General features: G+C 34.3%; 1 protein-coding gene across 11 annotated transcripts in view; it reads right to left on the bottom strand.

Annotated features, from left to right (window-relative positions):
• Positions 1-23,741, bottom strand: part of ADGRB3 (adhesion G protein-coupled receptor B3) — a 468,984-nt gene that overhangs the window by 279,718 nt on the left and 165,525 nt on the right. Inside the window, exon 2 of one of the 11 annotated variants that reach the window (XM_083832453.1) lies at positions 61-14,015. The exons of 9 other annotated variants lie outside the window; for them this stretch is intronic. The gene's annotated coding sequence lies outside the window, so the exon portion shown is untranslated. The remainder of the gene's footprint in view (positions 1-60; positions 14,016-23,741) is intronic. One more of the 11 variants, XM_083832454.1, reaches the window with a different exon arrangement.

Genomic DNA, 23,741 nt, shown 5'->3' with positions numbered 1-23,741 from the left:
CAAAGTTTACAGTTGAGTATCTTTTAAAGCAACTCTTATCTGTAGTCCCATTGGCTTTACCTTTATTTTTATGTTATGTTATGGGAATTTTTATTCCTATTGAGTAACCTTTTTAGTTTTTAAAGTAGAAGCTAAAATCTTGCAGCCAATGTAGGTTTTTAGGAGAGAAGAGAGGTGCCATGTGCTCTCTGTAGGAACAAAGAAGAAAAAACATCTGTTAACAGTATAAAAATGCAAAGTAGGAAAACTGAGCAATACAAAAGAAAAATACCAGCTTTGCAAGGCTTTACTCACCAATGGCTAATGTTTGCTTTTTGACAAATGGATCATAAAAATCATTAAAATTAAGGTATACGTCAAGCAGATTTTATGCCTAGGCTGTTTAATAATAGTTGTAAGGTTATTACATATAAATCTTAGCTATTAAATGATGATATAGACAATGTTGTTTTTGCCCTTATGCTTATTTTTATGTCATATTTCAATGGAACTTCACAGTGTAAACATATTGGTCTGGTTATAGGTGTACCATCTAGTGTGAATTGTGTTGTTTCTAATGGCACAGAACATGCCAGAATTAAAATAGCCTTTTTCAGGATGATAGTTGGTGATGACATGAACCACTGAACTAAAAACCAAGTGATTCTGAGACCTTTGGGGTTATTTCTTCAAGGCTTGTAAAATGTAAAGCAAACTCTGAGAGCTGCTGACCATCCTCAGCTTTTACTGACCCATGAGGAAAGTGAGATGGTGAGCAGTACCCTCAAGGCTGACCAGAACCTTAGCAGCAAGAAGAGGCAATTGATTCCCCAGAAAAGACGTTACAGAAAAAAGTAATTTTCTTCTCACCCACAGCACTCTGGCAGTGTTCTTCCTACTATCCTATCCAATCCTGAACTGTAAATAGTGAAATGAATGTTTTCAATTGGTCTTGACTACGGAATAAATATTAAAGGCCCTGTAGCCAGAATGTGCATTAATGCAAAATGTCTGGATTGCTCATGTAGCAGTTGTATGGCATCCTCTCCATGCCAGTGCAGAAATATTTTTCTCAGAAATTATGCAAAATGCTGATGTAAATCCCAGAGGAAGGGGAAGGAGGAAGTGCAGGGGGGAAAGAGAGAAAGAAGAGAGCTATAGAAATATGTAAAGAACCATTTGTTTCAATTATTTTTTGGACAGGACTATTAACTTATTTCAATAAATGTAATTAATTGCAGACTTCCAGGTGTTTGAAAAAGTTTCCTGCATGTTTAATTTCTTTGTAGCCCATTCTAAAATTTCTCCCACAGAGATACTAATGCAATATTCAGTAGTAGCAGTATTTGGGGTTTCTCATTTGTACTTGCAGCTGGTCAGCACAATTTATTCTGGTCACTAGATGGCAGAATGTGTGTTGATTTACAAGCACAATTTTGTGTTGGATTGAGAAGCCAGGATTTTCTACTTCTTTTTGATTATAAAATTACTTTCCATAACAAAAGCCAAATATTTTCATTACAGTCAAAGGACTGAGGAGGTTTAGTTTGCTTTATTATTATTATTATTTTTTTTTTCATTTTCTGTCAGAATGGAAAAAAATAAAGAAAGAAACAAACAAAACATGAGTTGCTGTTGTTTTCCTTACAGCAAACGACATGAGAAAAGAGAATAAAATCCCATGAGCACTTCCTACCCTGTCTCCAACTCTGCTTCATTGGAGCAGGGCATCCAGGCCCCCAAAATGAAGCACTGACAAGACACAGAGCTTCAGGGCATTACTGCATATCATCGCTCTGCAGGACAGACTTAGGCTATGACTTCCTATTGGAACACCTTAAAATGATAGTTCCTCACCAGGCAGGCAAGTTGCCAAAATTGTAACATAGCTATTAGTAGAGTTAGATTTCCATGGGAACCTTTTCTGAGGAAATGTGAAAAACATTCTTAAAACAATCTTTGCCTACTTCCTACGTAGATCCTGGCTCCATAAAAAGTCCTCTTTTGACTCTCCAGAACAGAAGAGAAGAGCTTTGATCAGTTTCAAACTGAATGAAATAATTTCATTAGAATAAAATTAAATCTGAACTGAGCTGAACTCATGAACACAGTGAGAAAGATACCCTATTGCTCATGAAAATATAAAAAGGATTTCAATAGTAGTGGAAATATGAAAGGGAATAATATTTGTATTAATAAAGTTTATTATTAATATTATTATTTATAAAATACATTCATGTTTTTTTTCAAGTAAAAGGCTAACATTTGTAAGAAATTAGATACAAGATTTCTTCTATCTTGCACACATACATAGACTAATAAATATACATATACATTCCTTCATCTTTCAAAACTTAGGAAAAATTATTATGTATTCTAACCAGTCAACATATTGTACACAGGTAATTAGCCTGTGTTTGTCTCTAGGGACAACTGTTTGCTCCTAGGAAGTAATGTTGGATTAACACTCATGCTGCCATTTGTAATGACATAAGAAATCAAATATTACTGCATTAAAATATATACTGTGACACTAAGCCTGAAAAGCTAGACTTTCCCATGGCAATCTCATCCACTGCCTTACTGCACATCTCCGCAACCTCTCTCTTGACCAGCCATTATCTTCTCATCTTCTCTGGAATCTGAACCTGCTTTTCCATGGCTACAAATTTGGTCAGTGAATGATATCATAAGGATGTAATATTTATTCACTGTGTATGTACACAGAATGTTAAAACAGTGGAAGTTCTACTCCTGGCATTCCTGGTCTCAATTACTCATTATCTTAAAACTAGGCAGGATAAAATGAACATGTGAATCTACTGAAGTGACTCATACATGTTCAAAATGAATGCAGAATGTCACCACAGCAGGTAGTGTGTTTTCACATTAAATTATAAATAAGCAAAGAAGGAAACAGAAGGGGTGGGGGGTGGGGGTGGGGGAATGAAATCTCAGAGTGCAGACCTATCCATTAATAGCCCTAGTAAATCTGACACATTTTTTATAATTGTCATTGCCCCTCTGCAGAAGACACTCTGCAGTTCAGATTCTTCACATTCATTTCCCTAGCAATCCATCCCAAAATGTCTGTATCCAAACAAACATAATAAAACTAATAAAGAGAATTTATTTTGTCAAGTTTAACATTTAAATCCTCTACATACAGTAGTATATTCCTCTATCATATTCCCTGTTGTTCTCTAAAGATATTAATGAAAGTAACACATTAAAGAGTGAGAACACAGATCATCAATATTTTTTTTAATGACAGACCTTAAATGCAGTCTTGTGTAGTATTCTTGTCATTTTAATGTTTCTGCTATAACTTATTCATGTGTAACCTTTAAATATTTAAATCATAGTATCATAAAGATATTTTTTCATTCCTTTTTTTTTTTTTACATTTCATGCTATTTTATTCTGCATTAAGTATATTTTTTTAGTCATAGATTTAATTAAGTTACCTATTGATATGGTTAGTCAGTGCAGTAGTTGTTTTAGAATAATAGCATTTTTATAATAGAAACCTCTTTTTGTTGAACACTGCAGCAAGTTACCTCGGTATTATATGCAGAATAGTACATGCATGTTTATTGCCCTGTGCATGTATGACTCAAGGTAAGATCACTGAGGATAAACTGTAATTTTCTAAGCTATTTTTGAATTCAGTAACTTCATTCTTTTTTCTTTTTTGTTCTAGAAACACTGAAAAAAAAACAAGGGTAATTGTAGAAAACAAGATCCACAAGGACATCTATTTCCTTGCCCTATAACTAGTTATCACAGACATTCCTACAGATGGTTGCTTAATCCTTTCTAAATTATGATGGCATTTATTCAAATTTGAGCTGAATTATCTAAGAATATATGACAGGAAAGTTTACAGTCTGCATAAGATTCCAATGTATGAAAAGAAGGAACAAGAATCAGTGTTTTAAATAGCTACTGAAAACTACTCACTAAGCACAGTTAAACTGAATGTGTTTTTTTGGATGGTAGAGCTTCTAGTTGAAGTTAAATGACATTGCATGCCTTTTTAAGAGTACTTTTTCTGTTCTTAAATTCTCCTAATTTGTTTTTACAAAAGAATAAAATGAAGGAAGTTTCACCGAATGTGAATTTTACACAGCGCATATTTATAATTTGTGGTGCCACAAAGCTGGCTGTTCCTATACGGACATCATAAGTAGCTGCTAAATTGTATGTACTCACGAGAAAGAAGAAAGGATGAGAGCCTTGCCTGCTGTAAACTGGCCTGGTTCCACCCAGCCAGGCCAAGTTCTGTCAGCTGAGAATGTGGTCTAGAAAGTCTTTTTCAAAACCATAGACCTATTCTGAGCTAAGATGTTTTCATAATCTGTTTGCAGGATTGCATAACCTTTCCTGACTGGCAGTGGCAGACTAACGATCACACACACAATTTCAAACACGCTATTCCACCCAGTTCAGTCTGGGATGTGTGTGCATGGCATAATATTGCAATGGTTTCCAGAATGCACCTAGAACCTCTTAAAAATTCTGAACTCCTATGTTAATTCCAATGGCCCCAACAAGTTTGACGCATAAACAAATCTTTTCTAATCAACAGAATTACCTTAGTGCAAAAAAAAACCAACAACAAAAATGAAAGGAAAATTATAATAAATATTTTAACCTAAGAACATCTTTGAAATATCATTGAAATAATTAAATCCTTTCTTCAGGAAATAGATGCACAGGATTTTAAGAAGTAAAGCTCATAAGACATTTAGCCAGAAATTATCAATAATAATCAGTTGGACCTGGATGTGCAAAGTGTTTTTGAAAATCCAGTAGATATTTTCACTGGATTTAGTAAAAGCACACTTTTCTAGGTCTCTGAGATTCTCATTTCAGGGATTTATTTAATAGGTTTAAAGACTCAGATAACACACTGAGGGTAAAATGCAGTGTTCTCCTTGACTCTTACTGCATAATCCACTCCAAGAAAAAAACATCTGAGGTCATCTGCTGGCACATCCTTCCTACTTCTGTGGCCCATTGATTCAGAGAGGAACACATAGTTGGCTTGTTTGATTGGTGTTGTCTATGCAATGACTCTACAAAAGCAAATGAACTGTTCAACTGCAGATTTGAGCTAAGAAATGCATAGTTGGTCCACCACCTTTTAGGAAAGTTCATCCTGAAGTCTATATTAAAGAATAGAAGAGATGCAAGATTTCTGTCCTCCTCAACACTAGATCAAATACCTAATGCCAACATATATATATATATATATATATATATATATATAAAGTCGCAGAAACTTTGAGCAGACTTATTAGATGGGCACAATCTGTCTTTTGTGTGAATGACAATTGAATATGTGAAAAATGACAATTAAGAATAGTCCATAATGTAGTCTTCTTAAAAAGGAAAAACAGCACTTAAGTGGAATCCATTAGAAAGAGTGAAAGTAATTCTAATGATGCTCTACAGGTCTTCAAAAAAGAGAGAGTACTCTGAGACCCATCACCGTACTTGCTTTTTTGCAGTATACATATCTAAACAAACAAACAAGCAAGCAAACAAAAACAAACAAAGTACAGAACAAACCAAAACTTTTAAAAATGCTATTCTGTAGCTGTGATGGAGATTTCTCCTTAATCATGGCAAAGTACCTTCTGGACCAGTTCTCCGATTAGATTAGAAAGCAATATAAAATACAGTCTAGTCAATATGACATTGATACTCAAATTAAGGGGAAGGCTGGGAATGACATTGCTGAAATGGTAACCTCAGAGGTGGAAGGTTAAACCTGTCTTTCATCAATAAGTATCAAAGTAAGTGCTTTTAGTATCCTCATTGTTTCTACATTCCTACTTGATGTCACAGACTTAAATCACTTCTTTTAACATTCACATGTTTCTCCTGCGAATGTTACTAACAACCATCCATACCTTTTGACCTCCATTATGATTAATGGAAATGTACTCTACGGAGAACTGTGGCTGTTTCCCTTACAGATGTCAATAATGAGGATCCTTGAAAAATGTGTATTCCCTGACTGCTGCACAAGATACATTTAATGTAATTAATTTCAGCTTGTCAGCATAACATGAGATGTAGTTACCCACTACCTGTCTTGTCTCATCATGGTCTACCATCTGAAGAAATGGTGCTGACAGTCAAGATATATGAATGTCTGGAAATTGCAAGTATAGATTTTTCAGTGAAGATGCTTAGCTCTGGACTTGGAACCGTGAAGCTTGCGATACTACTTAAGATGTGAACTCTGACCATAACTTATGTAAACGCATACTTAAAATGACCTATCGACATGAACTAAAATGACATGGAGATTTCTGCAGTTAGTGGTGTTCTACTTCATGCAAACAGACTTTCTCTTAACAACTGCAGATCTACAACTGGTATGTGGATTGTGGCTGCCTAACAGAAGTTTAAGACTGGAATCTCATCATCTTGCTCCTGGTATGAACCTTTTTCTTGAATTCTCTCTGCAGTTATGTGCACTTTGCACATCTGTCTATAAATATCCTACAATTCTTTCCCATTGCTTCTGCTCTACTCTCTCAGAAAAAAAAAAAAAAAGAGATCTAGGCTGGAAAAGAATGGGGGCTCTAGGGAGCTCAGTAAAGTAGCTACAAAAATATATTTTATACAAAGATATTCTCAAACATAAAAATTTAATTTGCTTCAAGTTATGATTTTGCCTCTTGTGTGTTGGCTCTCTGAAAATATTCTGATGATTTAGTTACCTAAAAGAAGTGTTCTCAAATACAGTCTACTGTAAGCAAGCATAATGGAATATTTATGGTAAACAAATTCTGAATCAATAAATTAAATTATGCTCACTACAGACCTAACAGTATATATTCAGATTGTCCAATCAGGAATGAGAATCAGAACTAAAAAATGATATGTCTAGTCACAGCTATCCAATATGCATTATAGGCTGGAAATGAAAAACAGTAAGTACTGAGGAATGAAGGCAGTGTTTGTAGATGAAGGTAATACATGGTTTTAGATCAACTGCAGTATTGGGGAAAAATTGTCAGATTCTGGGCGTACAATCTTTCTGTTCTGAAATAGAAGCATCAAACTTCAGAGCTCCCAGGAGATTTATTACTATCATCTACAAAACTTGTATCGCTTATGTCTTTAAGCTGTCTTGGCTCCACCACCACACAAACAAATTAGACATATTTCGCATTCAGTTAAGTAGTTAACAATTAACTTCAAAGACTGAATTATAAACTCCTTTCAAAAAATTCAAGGAACATTGACTATGTCAACCACAAAAGTTACACAGTATGTATTATATGCTTCATTCTAGTATTAATATTCCATTAGAGTAGCCTGAAAAGATAAGCTTGACAAGCTACTATTCTGAGATCATTGAAAAAGAATCCTAGTTTTAGACCTAACACAAGAGACAAGAGACTACACATGCTGTATTGATCCTGTGGAATAATTTTTTTTTTAAAATTTTTTGGGATATATTTGAATTTGATTTTTTTTTTTTTTACACAAAGACAGGTTACTTCAACTTGGTATTCATTTACATCTCAGCATAAATAAAGCATTTTTTAAAACTAAAATATTATATAAAACTAAATAAACTAAACTAAATAAAACTAAAATATTATATAAAATATTAAAATAAAATATATTTTAGAAGCAATTTTTGGCAGATGAAAATACAACTCTGGTTTTAAAAAAACATTATTTGCTTGATATGTAAGTAGCAAACTCCACTAAAAACTACTGAAGGAATCCTTGGTTTCAAAAGTAACATTCTGTTAGTTTTAATGAAGATTTTGAAAATGTTGCAGCAAGGTCTCTGCAAAGCTTGACTGAACTGGAGTGTTTTGTGCCAGAACTGACTCTGGAGCCCTGAGGTATTTCTATCTACAGTCAGAGCAGTTTATTTCCCAGGATAATTGCAGAACCCATTGATGCAAGATGTGGTTATACAAATGCCCACACGCTAACATATGTAAAACATCTCAAAAGGATAGTCTGGGTGCACAAGATCTACCTCTGGGAAAAGGGCTTGGTGCCACATGACAGCACATGTATAGAGTTTAGGCCATAGAACAGCTGTTCCCACTTCTTTCTTCCATGTAATTTATATATTTTTAAAAATCATTACAAGTTCCCAACAGACAAAAATATCCAATATTTTATGTACTAGATTGCATCAAAAAATAAGTCATTAGAGCTAATATGCAGCCCCTTATATTGGTAATCACAGTTAGCACTTACATATAATTTACTTATTTTATGTGGTGCATTTCAATTCAAAAAAATTCAAAAGAATAGACAAGTCTCATTCTGTCATGTTGTGGTTTTCATACTGAGCATCAAAGTAACATCACCTACTAATGGCTCAATGCTTTCACTTCCACCCACATAAGTCAAAACTAATGAAATAATGGAATTAAATGTGCATGTGTAACTCATATGTGAGCAGCATTGGCTCCAGAGGAAGTCATTCTTGCGTTTGGGAGCAGCATACAGGACTGACAGACCTAGAATAATAAGTTATGATTTTCTAGCTCCTATCTCCATGTTCTGTCTGTTAGACTCCTTTACGTCCATACAATTTAATCCTTTAGATTATAGGAATAATACAGCTGCTTAAAGTATGATCTCACTAAATCCTCATTCATGCTGAGGTCAGTTTAGATTTGTCTCTATGTCTTTTAAAAGTCAATGACAATAAATTACGCCCAATACTAAAAGATGTAACAGTGCAATAATCAAGGAGAAAAAGTGCCAGTTGGCAGAAAATAATTTGTTGTTCTTGCCCTCTGCTGTTCTCTTATTACCCCAAAGACTATTATCATTATTGGTATGAAACGTTATGGTTGTATGAACTAGGTACATGCAAAACTGAATTTAGGAATGTTAACTACTCTACTTTTACTGGTTTTCTGTGACATGATCTGGGTTGTTTGTTAAAAAAGCGAGAATTAATTAAAAATGGTAAAATACTTGTGAAGAGAAAAATGACTATATGTGATTTCTAGACTACTGGTAGTCTTCTAGACAAATGGCAATAGCAATCAGGAAATGCATGAAGATTAGTCTGAAAAGAAGACAGTATCTGAAGTACAGAAATGAGTTATTAATTTTTAAATCAGATAATTCTTGCTAGGCCTAGAGATAACTCCGTGTAAGGGACATAACCCTGAGCTCTTATTTACAGTTGATACAGGTTTTGAGTCCCACACCAGTCCCAAAGACTAGTTGTAGATCTAGAAATGGAGCTAATAGCTAGAAGAAAAATGCTATTTTTATAGCCATTTAACTCCCAAACTCTGGTAGACAAAATATAGTTTAGGGATTCTAAATAAAGAGACAAAAATTGAGGGTCTAGGGACAGTTTCTGACCAAGTTGTAATAAACCAGCTATTTCTAGCTGCAAACTGTTGAGAGAGAGTTCCCTTGGGTTCCTTTCATGCTCTCTTCAAGGAGTAGATCTGCCTACAGGTCTTGGAAAACCTACAAAGTTACCTGTAGGACAAAATTTGGAGTAGCAGAAAAGAGGTTGCTGCGGGCTTCAGGGCATCAGGAAAAGCAGGAATCTTATGATTATTATCTAAATTCATCTAAAGAAGAATGTCAGCCTAGTCAAAAAATGAAAAGAGAAAAAAAGATAAAAAAGAAATAAGAAAGAAACAAAGATGAAACTCTTCAGAAGGAAAGAAATCACACACACGTACATATCTGATCAGGGTCAGCCTGGTTCTGCTCAATGTGGGAGGACTCTATAGGCTCAAGAAAGACAGAGGAACAGGGTTTCTGCTGGATCTGAACTTAGTTCAGAGCATACTCAGAGTATGAAGCTGAAACAGCAGTTTTTAACCATCCTGTCTAATTAAAATTCTAGTATGTTTTATATATAATTTCTCATTACGTAATTATTCACTATTACTTCTAAGCTAACTAACTTCTATTAGAAGAAAAATTGTCATTAACAATTGCAGGTGATTATTTTGGTTCACTGTAACAATACAAAGCAAATGAACATATTAAACATAATTCAGGACTGACTGTATTAGTACTGTACCAGTGCATTCCAGTGGGCAGTAGATATTTGTCATACAAAGAGCTTATTTAATAAAAAAGCTGTTTTAAGGACAGTCACTGAACTAAGCTAATTGTTGAAGACAAAAAGCAAAAAGAATAGTATTTTGTAAAAATTTATTTTGTAAAAATTGATTTTTTTTATTATTGCTACATCTTGAATTTGAATTCTAATAAACAACAAAAAATGCTGAAAATAAAACAAAAGCCCTTTTTGATTTACACATTTCATTCAGTCTCATATATCACTGTCTATCCCATGAAGCAAAAAATCGGTTATTCTAGAAATTATCAGTGAATGGATTTGAAAAAAAAAAAAAGAAAAAAGAAAAAAGAAAAAAATTGATGTACTCAAGCACACTAGGATTTACAGTAAAAGCAAATTATGACTACCTACATTAGACTTCTTCATAATAAAAAAAAATAATAGCAACTTTACAACTTTACCTAGTGAAAAAGAAATAAAAGAATCATAATTACATGGGATGTAATCCAAGAATGATAATTACATAGAGAACATATATGGATAAAATGTTAAAGGCAATGACCACATAATAAAGAAGTCTGAGGCCTGGTCATCCCACCCCATAATAATGTTAAGAAATGAAAACTTCAAACTTTATACCAAGTATGAAATAGTAGTTAAGAATCTTTGAAATCAATGTATCTGCCTATAATTCCTATTCCACATACTTACATCATGATGGAAAAATTGCTGGTTTTGGCATGTGTTGAGGATGAATAAACTGAGGTACCTGGAAAATGAGTACCTAAAAGCAGTCATGTTATCTTCAGATGTGGCATAATACTTCATGGCTGTGAATTTTTGTCATGTCCAACCTACTGATGATGCTGTTTGTCAGCATCATTTGTTTTTCATTAGGTAAAAGGAATTACAATTGATAATGCAGGCATTCATAAATATTCTGCTGCTGTTCATAACTGCTGCAATGAACTAAAAGCAAACATATTAGCTGCTTTTTTTTTTTGAACCTACATGAAAGCAGAGCTATTCAACTCTATAGAGCTATTAGACTCACACATGATCACTGAACATGTTAAAGAATACAAACTATCAGATGAAATATGGCTTTTTTTTTTCTTTTTTTTTTTTTTTTTTTTTTCTCCTGATCTTGTCCAGGGCATGGCAATGATCCAGCTCTTCAACTTTTGCTCCTAACCAGGAACTCCATGTCTTCATAACACTTTCAGTGAGATCTCTCTGAACACTGTTTTTTTGAATGATTTTGTAATGGTAAGGGCGAATACTGCATGTTTGTCTCCACTGCTCCGTTTTCCTTTGGTGACTTGAGCAGAGAGCTGACCTATGCTCCTGTTGGACCACACAATACTTATGGCAGTACTCCATGGGGAGAGACTGCTGGCTGATTGCCAGCCTTCCCTGTAGGAGCCTGTTCTGCAGCTGGAGGTCTATGCCAGTGACAACCTCATAGGACATTTTCCTTGATCATCAATATAATGTTCCCTAAGCATCTTCTGCTTGTATCTCACTCTAAGGTCACTTTGATATAAATAACCAGTGACAGATGAGGCCTGTGGGGTGCTTGTTAGAGTGCCAGTGGTAGATATTTTATTCAAAGTCTGATCAATCGTAGCACAGCAAGGTTCTGGAGATCTGTATGTATCATGGTAAAACTGTAACAAGATTTTTTCTTCATTAGCCGCTCTGTCTGAAAATTGTGGATGGGGGCTTGTGCGCCTGCTTATAGCTTGGTGATTTCAGTGGCCTTCACCTGGAGACAGAGAGACAACTCAAGGTTTGGAAAAGAGTGCTCTCTCCCTTTCAAATAAGTACAATCTCATTTGGACCAAGACAATTAAGGTTAGGGAAGCAAATCTGATTGTGAAAAAAGAGCTACACTCTCACTTCTCTCAGGTCAGGCAGTTTGGCTATTGAAGGTGCCTGAACAGCAGGTGCACCATGGCAACAAATAGGCTTTCCAGTGATGTTCACATCTGCAAGAAGCTGCCTCTACTGTGGCCCTGGGGTATTAGGAGGGGCAAAATTTAGAGCTGCTCATTGGTGTTTACTGTAAGTCAACAAACAGTAGACAATATTGTTTTGAGATAAGACATTTAACATATAAGATGGACCTCAGAAAAGTAAAGACAAATGAAGATATTTTTATTTTTATTTATTTTTATTTTTATTTATTTTTATTTTTATTTTTCTTAAGAGTGACAGGAGGCTTGTTTTTGTTTAGCTCTATATTTTTGATTCCTTATTTAAGAAGAAAATTATCTCAACAGCAGTGATTAAGATTCATTAGTATCATTTAGAAATCTTTCCTTTTGATGAATGTCGTGCATCTATTCATGTGATAGTTTCAGGCCCACCTTAGAAAATTATTGCTCTACATGCTACATGTACTACTGTGAACTGGAGGACCTTCATTTTATATTTGAATTCCTCAGCTTTATTTTACTATCTGTATATATATTTGCTTGTAATTTTTTGTTACTGACCTCAAGAAATACTTGATTTCTAAGGCTTTTCTCTGCTTCCTCTCCAGTTTTCAGGTTTTTTTTTTTTTGACAAGTAAGAGCCTCTTAGCTGCACAAAGTTTGCCCTAGTACTACATGTGGCCACTAAAATACCTCATCTCCACCAGCTCTGACTTTTTATCTGCATCCTGACTGGCTGTAACCTAGTCTATTTTCCCCATTTATGCACCAACATCATACTGAATTCATATTAATCTCTCTAAATCTCTCTATTAATGTAATTAACCAATCTATTAATCTCTCTACATTCTCAGGACACAACTACAAGCAGGACGTGTAAATATTTACTCTTAAAGCTCGGCATACCAAGATACTGAAGTCATTCAGCAAGACTGCCTCATCCTTAGAATTATTTGCCATTCTAATACTTTTAGGGGTCAGCTGTGGCTTTATATTTTCTCTTTATGAAATACTGAAAAGATTGAGATGATAACAAACATTGGGGAAACCAAATATTAATAATACTCCAATGATTAAGAAGACTTTAAGATCTGGTGGTGGTTCAAGTGTTGTTTCATTTAACTTAAACGTATCAATACACTTTATCAACATGTGAAGTATCTTAGAATGGATAACTAAGAAAAAAATAAGAAAATCTTTGTATCTATTATCTTTTTTTGTTGAACAGTATTAATTTCCACATTTTTCTTTGAATATATGATTTGTATTTAGGGTAGAAAAATATATTTCTTTAATATTTTCAGATAGATACTTTGGTTGAACAAAACTTGGTTAGTAAATTATGAAAAATTTGAAGAAGTATAGTATCAAAAATCCTTTTTTTTTTTTTCCTTCAGGTTTGTTATAGATGTTTTCTCTAATATCTGTATCGAAGTAGGTTTATTATTTATTTATTTATTTATTCTTTATTATTAATAATATATAATTATTATTTTTTTTACACTGGGAGCAAGTACTTTTGCTACAAATATACATGAGGATTAGAATAATGTATTAGATAGAAATTATGTTTTATACTGGAAGTAAATATTCACATGAAAAATGTACAAAACCTGAACATTTAAGTCAACACAGTGTCTTAACTGGTACAAACAATTGCATTAGAATAAGACAGCCAAACTGCAAGAAATCAACTAGTAGGAATACACGAGCTCTCTGAAAAGAATAGGAACTATCACTTTACTAGAGCAGTAAATGGAGAAAGCCTAATTGTATATTCACTAACTGTGAAAGTTAGTGAAAGAAGTGGGTGTGAAAGAAGAGGATGAGAAAAGATTATCAGTATCAATAAGAATGAAAAGGAACGTATGATAGTCTATTTTTTTTTCTGTATATGTAAATATGATTGAAGTCTCCCATGCTAGAATCCATTAAATAAACTTCAGTCCCAATCACAGGATCATAGAATATCCTGAGATGGAAGGGATCCACAGGGATTGTCAAGTCCAACTCCCACCTCCACACAGAACTACCTAGAAAAAAAAAACATATTTCTGAGAGCATTGTTCAACTGCTTCTTGAAATCTGGCAGGCTTGGTGCTGTGACCACTTGCCTAGAGAGTCTGTTCTAGTACCCAATCACCCTCTTGGTGAAGAACCTTTTCCTAACATCCAGCCTGAACATCCCCTGTCCCAGCTCCATGCCATTCACTCAGGTCCTGTTGCTGTCACCAGAGAAGAGATCAACACCTGCCCCTCTGCTCCCCTCATGAGGAAGCTGTAGGCTGCCATGAGGCCTCCCCTCAATCTCCTCTAGGCTGAACAAACCAAGTGACATCAGCCACTTCTCACACGTCTTCCCCTGTGGATCCTACACTTTCTTTTCTTGCCCTTCTTTGAACACACTGATAGTTTTACATCCTTCTTCTCTTTTGTCACTCAAAAAGTTCCTACTTACTCCAGAACCATTTTACTAACAATGGCTGTATTTTCAATATATTCATTAATAATAATTATTTCTCATCTTGCAATCTATAAATAAGAATTAGGACACATTCTCACTAGACATTAAGACAAAATTCATTTTGGTCTGTCAGTTTCATTTCCTCAAAGGCTTTCTGTAATCTCCTTGTAGAGAAAGCAGCTTACAGTTGCATGTCCACTTACCTTTATTAAGCTTCAGGAAAAGAAAGGAAGGCTCCACATGGTTAACATATGACATATAGATCTCAGTCATATGAAACAGTTCTTGTAAACATTCAGAAACATATATCCAGACATTTTAAATAGCCCTAGGTTTCATACATTGTACCTGCAGAACACTTTTGATTGTTCCTTTTTTTTTTCATCTGAAATTAATTTGTTGTCACTTTTACTTAATTTAACATGCACTGAACTGTCCTGCTAAATAATTATTTCATGTGATAGAGAGGTCATATACTGCAACTTTGACACAGTAATGTGCACAAAGAATAGGCAAAAATAGAAAACCAGCCAGTACTGAAAATTTAGACCGTGCTGTAACTTTATCTTCAGCTGCTCAGTAACTAACAGTATACACGTACTGAAGCATATACATTCACAGTCTATCGCAATCTGAGATAGAAGCACAGCTCAGATGTGAAGAATTTAATTTGTGGAGTATTTCCTGCTCTGTTGCTATGTAGTGTTGTGTCCAAAAGAAGGAAGAGTTATGTTCTCTACTCTTGTATTACTCTGAAGTATAAATACTAAAATGCTATGTAAATATGGCCATAAAAGTAAGATAAAATGGATAATGGAACATTTGTATAAATCAGGCAAGAAACTAGAAAGTGTTGAAAAATAGAACCATCTTGAAATACTAAACTTGCTAGATATCAGTTTACAACATATTTGCAGAGATCTTTTCCAACATGAACCACTTAAAGCAGATAAATGCAGCTGTTTGGAATGTAATGTTGAAGGCTCTTTAGAATCATAGAATCATTCAGGTTGGAAAAAGACCTCTAAGATCATTTAGTCCAACCTTTAACCTAGTATTAAAGTCCACCATGAAACCACATTACTAAGTTCTAACTCTATGATTCTTTAAGCTCTCCAGGGATGGTGACTACACCACTTCTTTTGGCAACCTATTCCAATGCTGCACAACCCTTTCAATAGAGAAACTTCTCCTAATATCCAACCTAAACCTCCCCTGGCACAACTTATGGCCATTTCCCCTTGTCTTTTCACTTGGTGTTTGTGAGAAGGGCCCAATCCCCACCTTGCTATAACTTCCTTTAAGGTAAATATAGAGCACGATAGGGTCTCCCCTGAATCTCCTTATCTCCACGATAGACAACCCCAGCTTCCTCAGCTTCTCCTCATAAGATTTGTTCTCTAGACCCTTCACCGGCTTTGTTGCCCTTTTTTGGACATGCTCCAGCACCTTGATGTCCTTCTTGTAGTGAGGTGCCCAAAACTGAACACAGTACTTGAGGTGCAGCCTCACATTTAGCCTTTCTCTTCTGTTGCCCACTCTCAACCTGTCTTAGTCAAGATCATTACTCCTTTTTCTCTTAGTCATCTTACTATAATCTCATAGTAACAAAGCTGTCAGTCAGTTTGCAACAATGGCATGTTTTTGTGTGATCTATTTTTTTTTTCTTTATGACATTTTATGCACATTTGCTTGACTTACAAGCAGAATTTATACTTCCAATTTACATGTATTTTGTTCATGGTTTGTAAAAGTAGAGCATATCTATGAGAAAATTTATGTTTTTTCTTATTCATTATACGTTTATCCCATGATCGTTGTTTGGTTATTATATTTTTTTCCTAACTTGCCATCAAGAAATAAATGAAAAGCCCTCTTTCCAAAGGTAAAGAAAATCAAGACTTTTAAGAATCCACAATATCATTTCAATTAAAATGTTTGTAACAATTCAATACTTTTGGTTCTTGTAGTGGACTTCCCTGTTACACAAAGACATAATATAAATATGCTACATATGATGTTATAGATCATTAAGCATACTAATCATTTAAGATTAACCAAAATATGTATGCCACAATGTGAGCAAGATCTGACAGTAAGCTTAACAAAATCTCCTGCACAGCAGCTGTGTAGGTGATGAGGTAGAGCTTTCACTTGACTTGGAAAGATGTTAGTGACTTTTTTTCACATACTGGAAATGTCTCATATTATTGTATCTTGTCTTCTACTGAAATAATGGTAGAAACATATTTAAGACTTCTACAACTGAATCATGGCTTCATTTACATCTCTGTTCCCTCTAACCTGCCCTCATAGGCAGATGTTTGCCTACAGACAGCCTACATTTTCAGGACCAATTCTTTGACACACACATTTTGAATAATTCTATGCTTTGAACTGATGATAGGACACTTTTGATAAAGAGGATAAAAAGTGACATACAGTAACAACCATAATTACATTTTATTAAAGCAGTAAGCATGAATCTATGTCATACTTGCCAATAAGCCACTTACCTTCAGTCTACTAATGCCAAACCTGATGGATATTTTTATAAATATGTAAGTAATCAAGAGAAATGCACATATTGCAGCTAAATTCTTTAACAACCTTTACTACTTCATAGGAGAGTTTTCCATCTTCACTCTATGTTAGTCTATCTTTAAAATTGCCGGAGGAGTCAAGACACAGCATATTCTACGTGACAATGAAGCCATCAATGTCATTTTCTGTTCTCTGAAAAGTTAACATCTAAATTAAAGAGAGAACTTCTAATATGCATACTAATATACTTATGTGTGCATCTCAGTGTGACCAAGTGGGTAAAAAGGTTGTATACTGTCATTTCAATATGTATGCAGCTCTGATCCTCCTTGTATCACTACTCCTTCTCATAACTCCATTTGACATATCATCCCAGCTTTCTGTCTAAATATATAATTATGCATTCCCTTATAATAATAATATATTCCCATACTGAGCATGAAATCAGAGAGAATGTGAAGTATATTTAACGATATAAAATGTTGGCTCTTACAACTATATTAATTATTAAATCATGTGTAGCAGATTCCTCAAAGCATGTTAGACTTGGTTAAGTATATATCTGGAATACGTATTAACCATTGGTGGAAAAAATATAATTCAGAAGGGATAACTCTGCAACTTCCTTTAGATTGTTTTTGTGGTTGCAAATGCAAATGAAAGGGACAAGTACACTGTGTATCTTGCTGGCTAAAGCCATTGACCATTAAACAGTCTAAATGCTAGGCTTGAAATAGCTCATGAATAACTATCAAAGCACTTTACTTAAATTGGTGGACTAAATTATTCATTCAGAACTAAAGTGGCTCTAATTCATTTTAGCTTACTTGGTAAATTAAGCTAAAAAGAATTAAGGCCACTTTAAGTCTGAATGAGACTTGTCCACTTGTCCAAGAAAATAAGTCATTTATTTCAGGGTCACACCTTCATTAGATTCTGAATTTTCTATGACATTCTGACAAACAGTAACCTGACATCTCTCTCCTCATGTCACTGTACAGTTCTTATTTCTTTCAGCTAGACATTTAGTGTTTTTTTTTGTTGTTGTTGTTTGTTTGTTTGTTTTCCTTCTGTTTTCCCTCTCTCTTGGATATATAAGTATTGGGCATCTGAATGACAGACTTAAAATTTCTGTAATTTGCAAAGCAGTAACAGACCTAGACAACCAACAGCTGGTGAGCAACCTGACACTACCTGTCTTTCAGTTTCTGTGAAACAAGTAAAATAAAACAACAATGTTAATGTCTAAGAATCAAAGAAGTATGAATGAAATATTTATTTATTTTTTCCTTGCAAATCTGGTTTTGTTGCTACTTCCACAATGCTCATATTTAGAACTCCCCTGTTTCAGAAACATGTTCCCACATAAAATGGGAAACAGGAATGTATCAATTTTGTAATTTTGTCATGGTCCTAAAACCTCTCTTCTGATATCCAAATAAAGGAACTCATCAGTGATAGCTTTTCAGCTTGACTTAAAGTAGCAATGAAGATGGAAAATAATAAGGTAAAACTTACAAAGAAATATATAAACTTTGTATGAAGTGGACAGTAGTCATTTGCCTTCATGTTTATCAGGTATTGAGCAAGAAGCAATTTAATGGACTTAAGCTTAACACTTGTCAGGCTTATGACAGATATTATGGAGAAGTATAAATACTGGAACAGAATACCTATTGTGGAGTTTAATCCAAAATTAAGGCATCTACATGCCTTACACAGTCACAATTTAAAAAGTAGAGAGCTCCCACAGGACCTGTACGTGTTTGTTAGTCCCATATGGATGTCTTGGAGGCTGTACAACAGGTGCAAGTGGCATTAGATGTACAGAGTTAGGCAATTAAATGTAATTTGCCATTAAAATATTTGAGAAATGATCTAAGTACCTCGGTGCTGGAAATTACGTGCCACAAGATTCTTTCATGCACTTTAGCAACCTTTAGCACTTTTTCTACTAACGTATAAACTGAAAATTACTCTGATATTTATTATGAAGTATATCTGTAGAACAGAATGTAGCTGTACTGATGTTCACTCTACACATCCCACAATATCTCTGCACCACACATGGGCAACCCAGTCCCAAAGCCCAGGATAAATCTTTTGAAATGCTGTTGATCACTTGTTGTTAGTCATCCTGAAGTGACTGAAAGATAACTGAAAAGAGGTATAACAGGGAACCTGAACAAACGGCCCTTTATTTCTTGTTCCTTTCCTAGATAAAAGACTTTTTTTTTTCTAAACAAACAAACAAAAAAAAAGGCAAACAAAACAAAACCCCCAAAAACTCAAACAAACAAAAAGGAATAAATGTTTTCACATTCAGTAAACAGAGACATTCACTTCCATTTTGATTCAAAGCATTTGCAAAAATATATATATGTATAAATATATATGTAGATATCTTTCTACATAAAAAAGTATGAATGAGAGAAGTGTTAAGAAGGTTATGGTCTTGCATACCTATATATGTATATATATATACCTATACATATATATAGAGGGAGACTGCTTCTGAATAAAGTTTGCTGTGAATAGCATGCTAAGCAGAGTACCTAAATGTCTTGTCCTATCTATTTATAATTCTTGTTCATGAATTGCGTTCTAGAAGGTTGGAAGCCCAAAACTACAACTCTTCTCAAATGCTGCCACCTAAAGGCTAAAATGAAGTACAACTATAGAGACGTCTAACTACAAAGAAAAAAAAAAAAAGCAAAAAGCAAAAAAGCAAATGGCAAATGGTTCAACTGTGCAAAAGGTAAACACAAAATACAACGTTGCAGAATTGCTGTTTGAATATCAGTTTCAAATCTAGTCATATTTAATCCCTGGTGGATAATTATCCGAAAATATTCTGGGGATATAACTTTTCCAAAGTACGGGTCAACAATAAAATTTTCAGCTTTAGTAGTCATATTAGTGAAATATTATTACATTTATGAATCAAGCAAACAAACCTAAGCAGTAAAACCAAAATTATTTATATACGCTGAATGAATTGGAATTATGATACCACTGAAAATCTCCATTCTTGCTTTCTATTTCAAAATACATTTCCTGTAATTTTCACATGTAATTCATTTGTTTGAACTCCCTAAAAAAAATGTAAAATGTGTTTGAACACTGGTAGTTTAATTTATCTCTCAAATAAGCAAAAAAATGTCATAAGTTAGAAAAAGTGAGGATCTAGCTCTACGTTTTTTTTCAAGTTCAAGATCATTATTGAAAAAAAAAAGTAAAAGAAAATTCAGTCTAACAGATTTTTGTTAAAGCTAGATCAGCTTTCCCTATAAGGTAATTATCAGGAGAGAGGCTTTAAAACAGTCAGTAAAATTAACTATGCCTTTCATTACCCTGATAAAAGGTATGTTATGTCATAGGAAGCATAATTAAACCAAATTTACCTTAAAGTAATTCTCTGAGCCATATTTGCTATGCTTTACATTACCTTAAAATCAAAAAGCCTTGCTATAATTGACAGATATAATATTTTGCAGATTTTAATTATTTACATTAGCTGTATGTAATCACTAGACTGTATTAAAAGAATAAAACTCCACTGAGTGATAGGAACAAATGAGTGGATGAGAAGTCCAAAACTGTAGGATTCACGTAACACTAAAGTCCTCATGGTCTGATAATAAAAGTAAAGCAAGTTCTGCAGATATATAGAGGTGATAACTCATATTATACCAATATAAGATTTAGAAAAAATAAATACCCTTGACTTTTGCATGGAAAACCTTTTACTCTTTCTTTTTTCTCTCTTTTTCTTTTCCCTTTTCCTTTCCCTTTTCTTTTTCCTTTTCTTTTTCTTCTTTTTCTTTTTATTCCGATTTTTATTGGCTTAATACCTTCACCTACAAAACCTTGATGCACTTACTACAAGCAATACATTTTATACCAGTATATTTGACATTCATAGTAGTAACTTCCCCATCCTTCGCTTCCATGCCTATTTATCAGTGACATTCTATTTCACAGTGGGACCTTTGACTATGAGCAAAGCAACCTGAAATCAGAGGGAAACAAAACATTTTCTGTTTGCTTGCTTGTTTTAATTTTTGACATTTACTCAATTACACTACTATTGAAGTGTCTGCCAAATATCTGCAATTTTGCTACTTCGGCTAATTTTCTGATATGTGAAAACTGGGTTTAGTAATAAGAGTACCTGGTTGTGTTCACTTCTGAGCTAAAATGAAATTTCAATTTCAGTGTGTATGAAGAAAGGATGATATAAGTTTCCAATAGCTATGCCTCCTTATTTCCTTGTTCTGGCTTTCATTTTAGCAAGTCATTTCCTGTAAATACTTTATAATCAAAACAACAGGCAAAGCTATAAAACAAACAAACAAACAAACAAGATTTTCACAAACAGTCAAAGAGTTATGAAATACTCCTGGCTAAAATAAAACACTAGGTTTGTGTGTTGTCCTTTCAGGTAGTTGGCTGGGCTTGCTGACAATGTTGTTGACATGACAAATGATAAAGTAGACAAGGCAGGGTACCTAAGATGTACTCCAGTCACTTGCAGTTTCTGCCTGGAAAGTCTCCGTACTTCTCTGTTTTGTATGTCTGCTTCCCTCCCCTGTGGGGCTAAGTTGTAGACAGAGGACAAGTCTGGACACAGGAAATGGAATTTGCTCCCAGGTCCCAATTATTTGGACAGAATTGAACAGTAAAACAACATAACACACCAAAGAAAAAAATATCCAACAAACATCAAACAAAAAAACACAAGTATTCCCATAACTCTGTCAACTTGGGGAAACAATGAGATTAAAAAATATATATATTCAGAGGAATCAATATTGCATGTCGTTTCCTAGAACATGGGACTTTTTTTTTTGTCAATTGACCCAGATACAAAGAAAAGCTTTGGCTATATATTACACTAATTTTTGTTAATGATGTTATTTTCCACTATTTTGTTTTGGCAACAATTTATTTCAATATTTTTAGTGACAATCAATCAATAATGCTGTACAGCACAGCGCATTTCTATAGCCTGTCACGATGTGAACTGCTTATATCCTCAAACTAATAACACTCCTGCTCAGTAAACTTGCACTATATAGATATACAGCTTCATATAGATACATTGGTGTTGGTCTAGATGTAATTAAAGAAATTTTAAACTTTATTAGGCAAAGTAGTTCGGGTGCTTTATGAATGTTGCTCTACTGATTCTGATAATGAGGCTGCTCAGGAAGGATAATTGGACACAGCAAATAGTATAGACCACAGAACATATTCCAGAATGTGTCCTGTATCTACATGAATTTAGTGGAAAGAATAAGAAGGCTTAATCTGTTCTTCTGGGAATTTACTAAAAAAATTTTGATCTGACTCCTTCTTGTGACAAAAGTCATGAGACTTCAGTTCCTAAAACTAACAGAGGACTAAAAACAAAGCAAAGCTAAAAAGAAGTGTTCTTTACTATGTTGCAGTTGGAGATGTTATCCCATAAGCTTTTTTTGGTAAAACACTGCTGTGATTATGGACTGTGAAAGTCTCATAAACATTCTGATAAGCATTCTGGCCTAGAAGAAATGTCTTTTTAGGCCCTTAACACTAATAATAAGTTTCTACTGCCTGATTCCTGTAGAATTATTTTATATATCTTTTCCAAGTGTCATGCAATACCCTTCTAGTTATGTTCTGTGAGAAACATGCTTATACTGTCAATTTATTTTTTTTTCTATTCATTAGCTGTTTCCATCACAAGGAAGCAGCAAAAGAAAGAGTACTTAATTGCATAAGAGGCCAATTCAGGACAAATGCAATGTTTTCTCATCACATCCCATCACACAAGGTTGCCATTTCTCCACTTTTTAAATGTCTATCCCGTGCTGCTAACACACAAAATTGAATACTGCCTGTGGCATTTACTGTACCTTCATCTGCTGGATTAAATGTTGTCTCAGCTGCTGTACTCTGTCCCTCGGGGATCAAAACCGTTACCATTCAGAATACTTGCAGTGGCAGAAGCGGCAGAACACCAATGTCTCATCCCAACTAACAGCATAAAGGTAATAGCTTACTATGATACTAGCCTTTTTACCTTTTTCCTTTTTCCTCATTCTTTTTTATGTTTTCCTCATAGTTTATAGTCCTTTAGTCCTTTTTTTTTTTTTTTTTTTTTTTTCCATCAAGCAGAGATCTGAAGGATTAATCACTGTCTTACAATTCCTGACCACATTTTATTAGAATTGAGCCAGAACCCAGAAATGCTCTTGGGCAGAGCTGTGTGAAGGATGGAAATTTTATTTCATATAGGATTATAAAATGTACAGCCTAAGAAGACAGGGCAATGGCTCAGTGATCCATGAAATGCTTCCAATTCCTTCAGGTTCCTTTTCATCTTACTCCGGAGATTTCAAAATCTGACCAGTGAAATTTAGAATACAAAGTAACAGATTTCTAAGTTCTCCGTTGAGAAAAATTGCTTTAAAGTGGTTTAATTGAAACCACTTCTTGTGCAATTTGATGAAAAAATCATTTGGGGAACTGTCTTTGGACATCAGCTGCCTCCCTCATTTCATTCGCAAGTAATTCTGAGAAAACTGACTGGATCTCATCCCACTTGAGATGAAGAAGCATACTCCAGTAGAATACAATTCTGCTTAAATTTCCAGAGAAGTTTTGCAGATTTAGTTGCAGAGAGAAGCTCTAGCTCTTTTATAAAGTAAATGAAGCTCTGAAACAAGTGCTCCAAACTGCAGTGATATTGGGGCCAATACTGAAA

Source organism: Anser anser (assembly GCF_964211835.1).
Source record: "Anser anser genome assembly, chromosome: 3".
Classification (NCBI taxonomy): domain Eukaryota; kingdom Metazoa; phylum Chordata; class Aves; order Anseriformes; family Anatidae; genus Anser; species Anser anser.
This window is presented reverse-complemented; position numbering and strand designations above follow the sequence as displayed.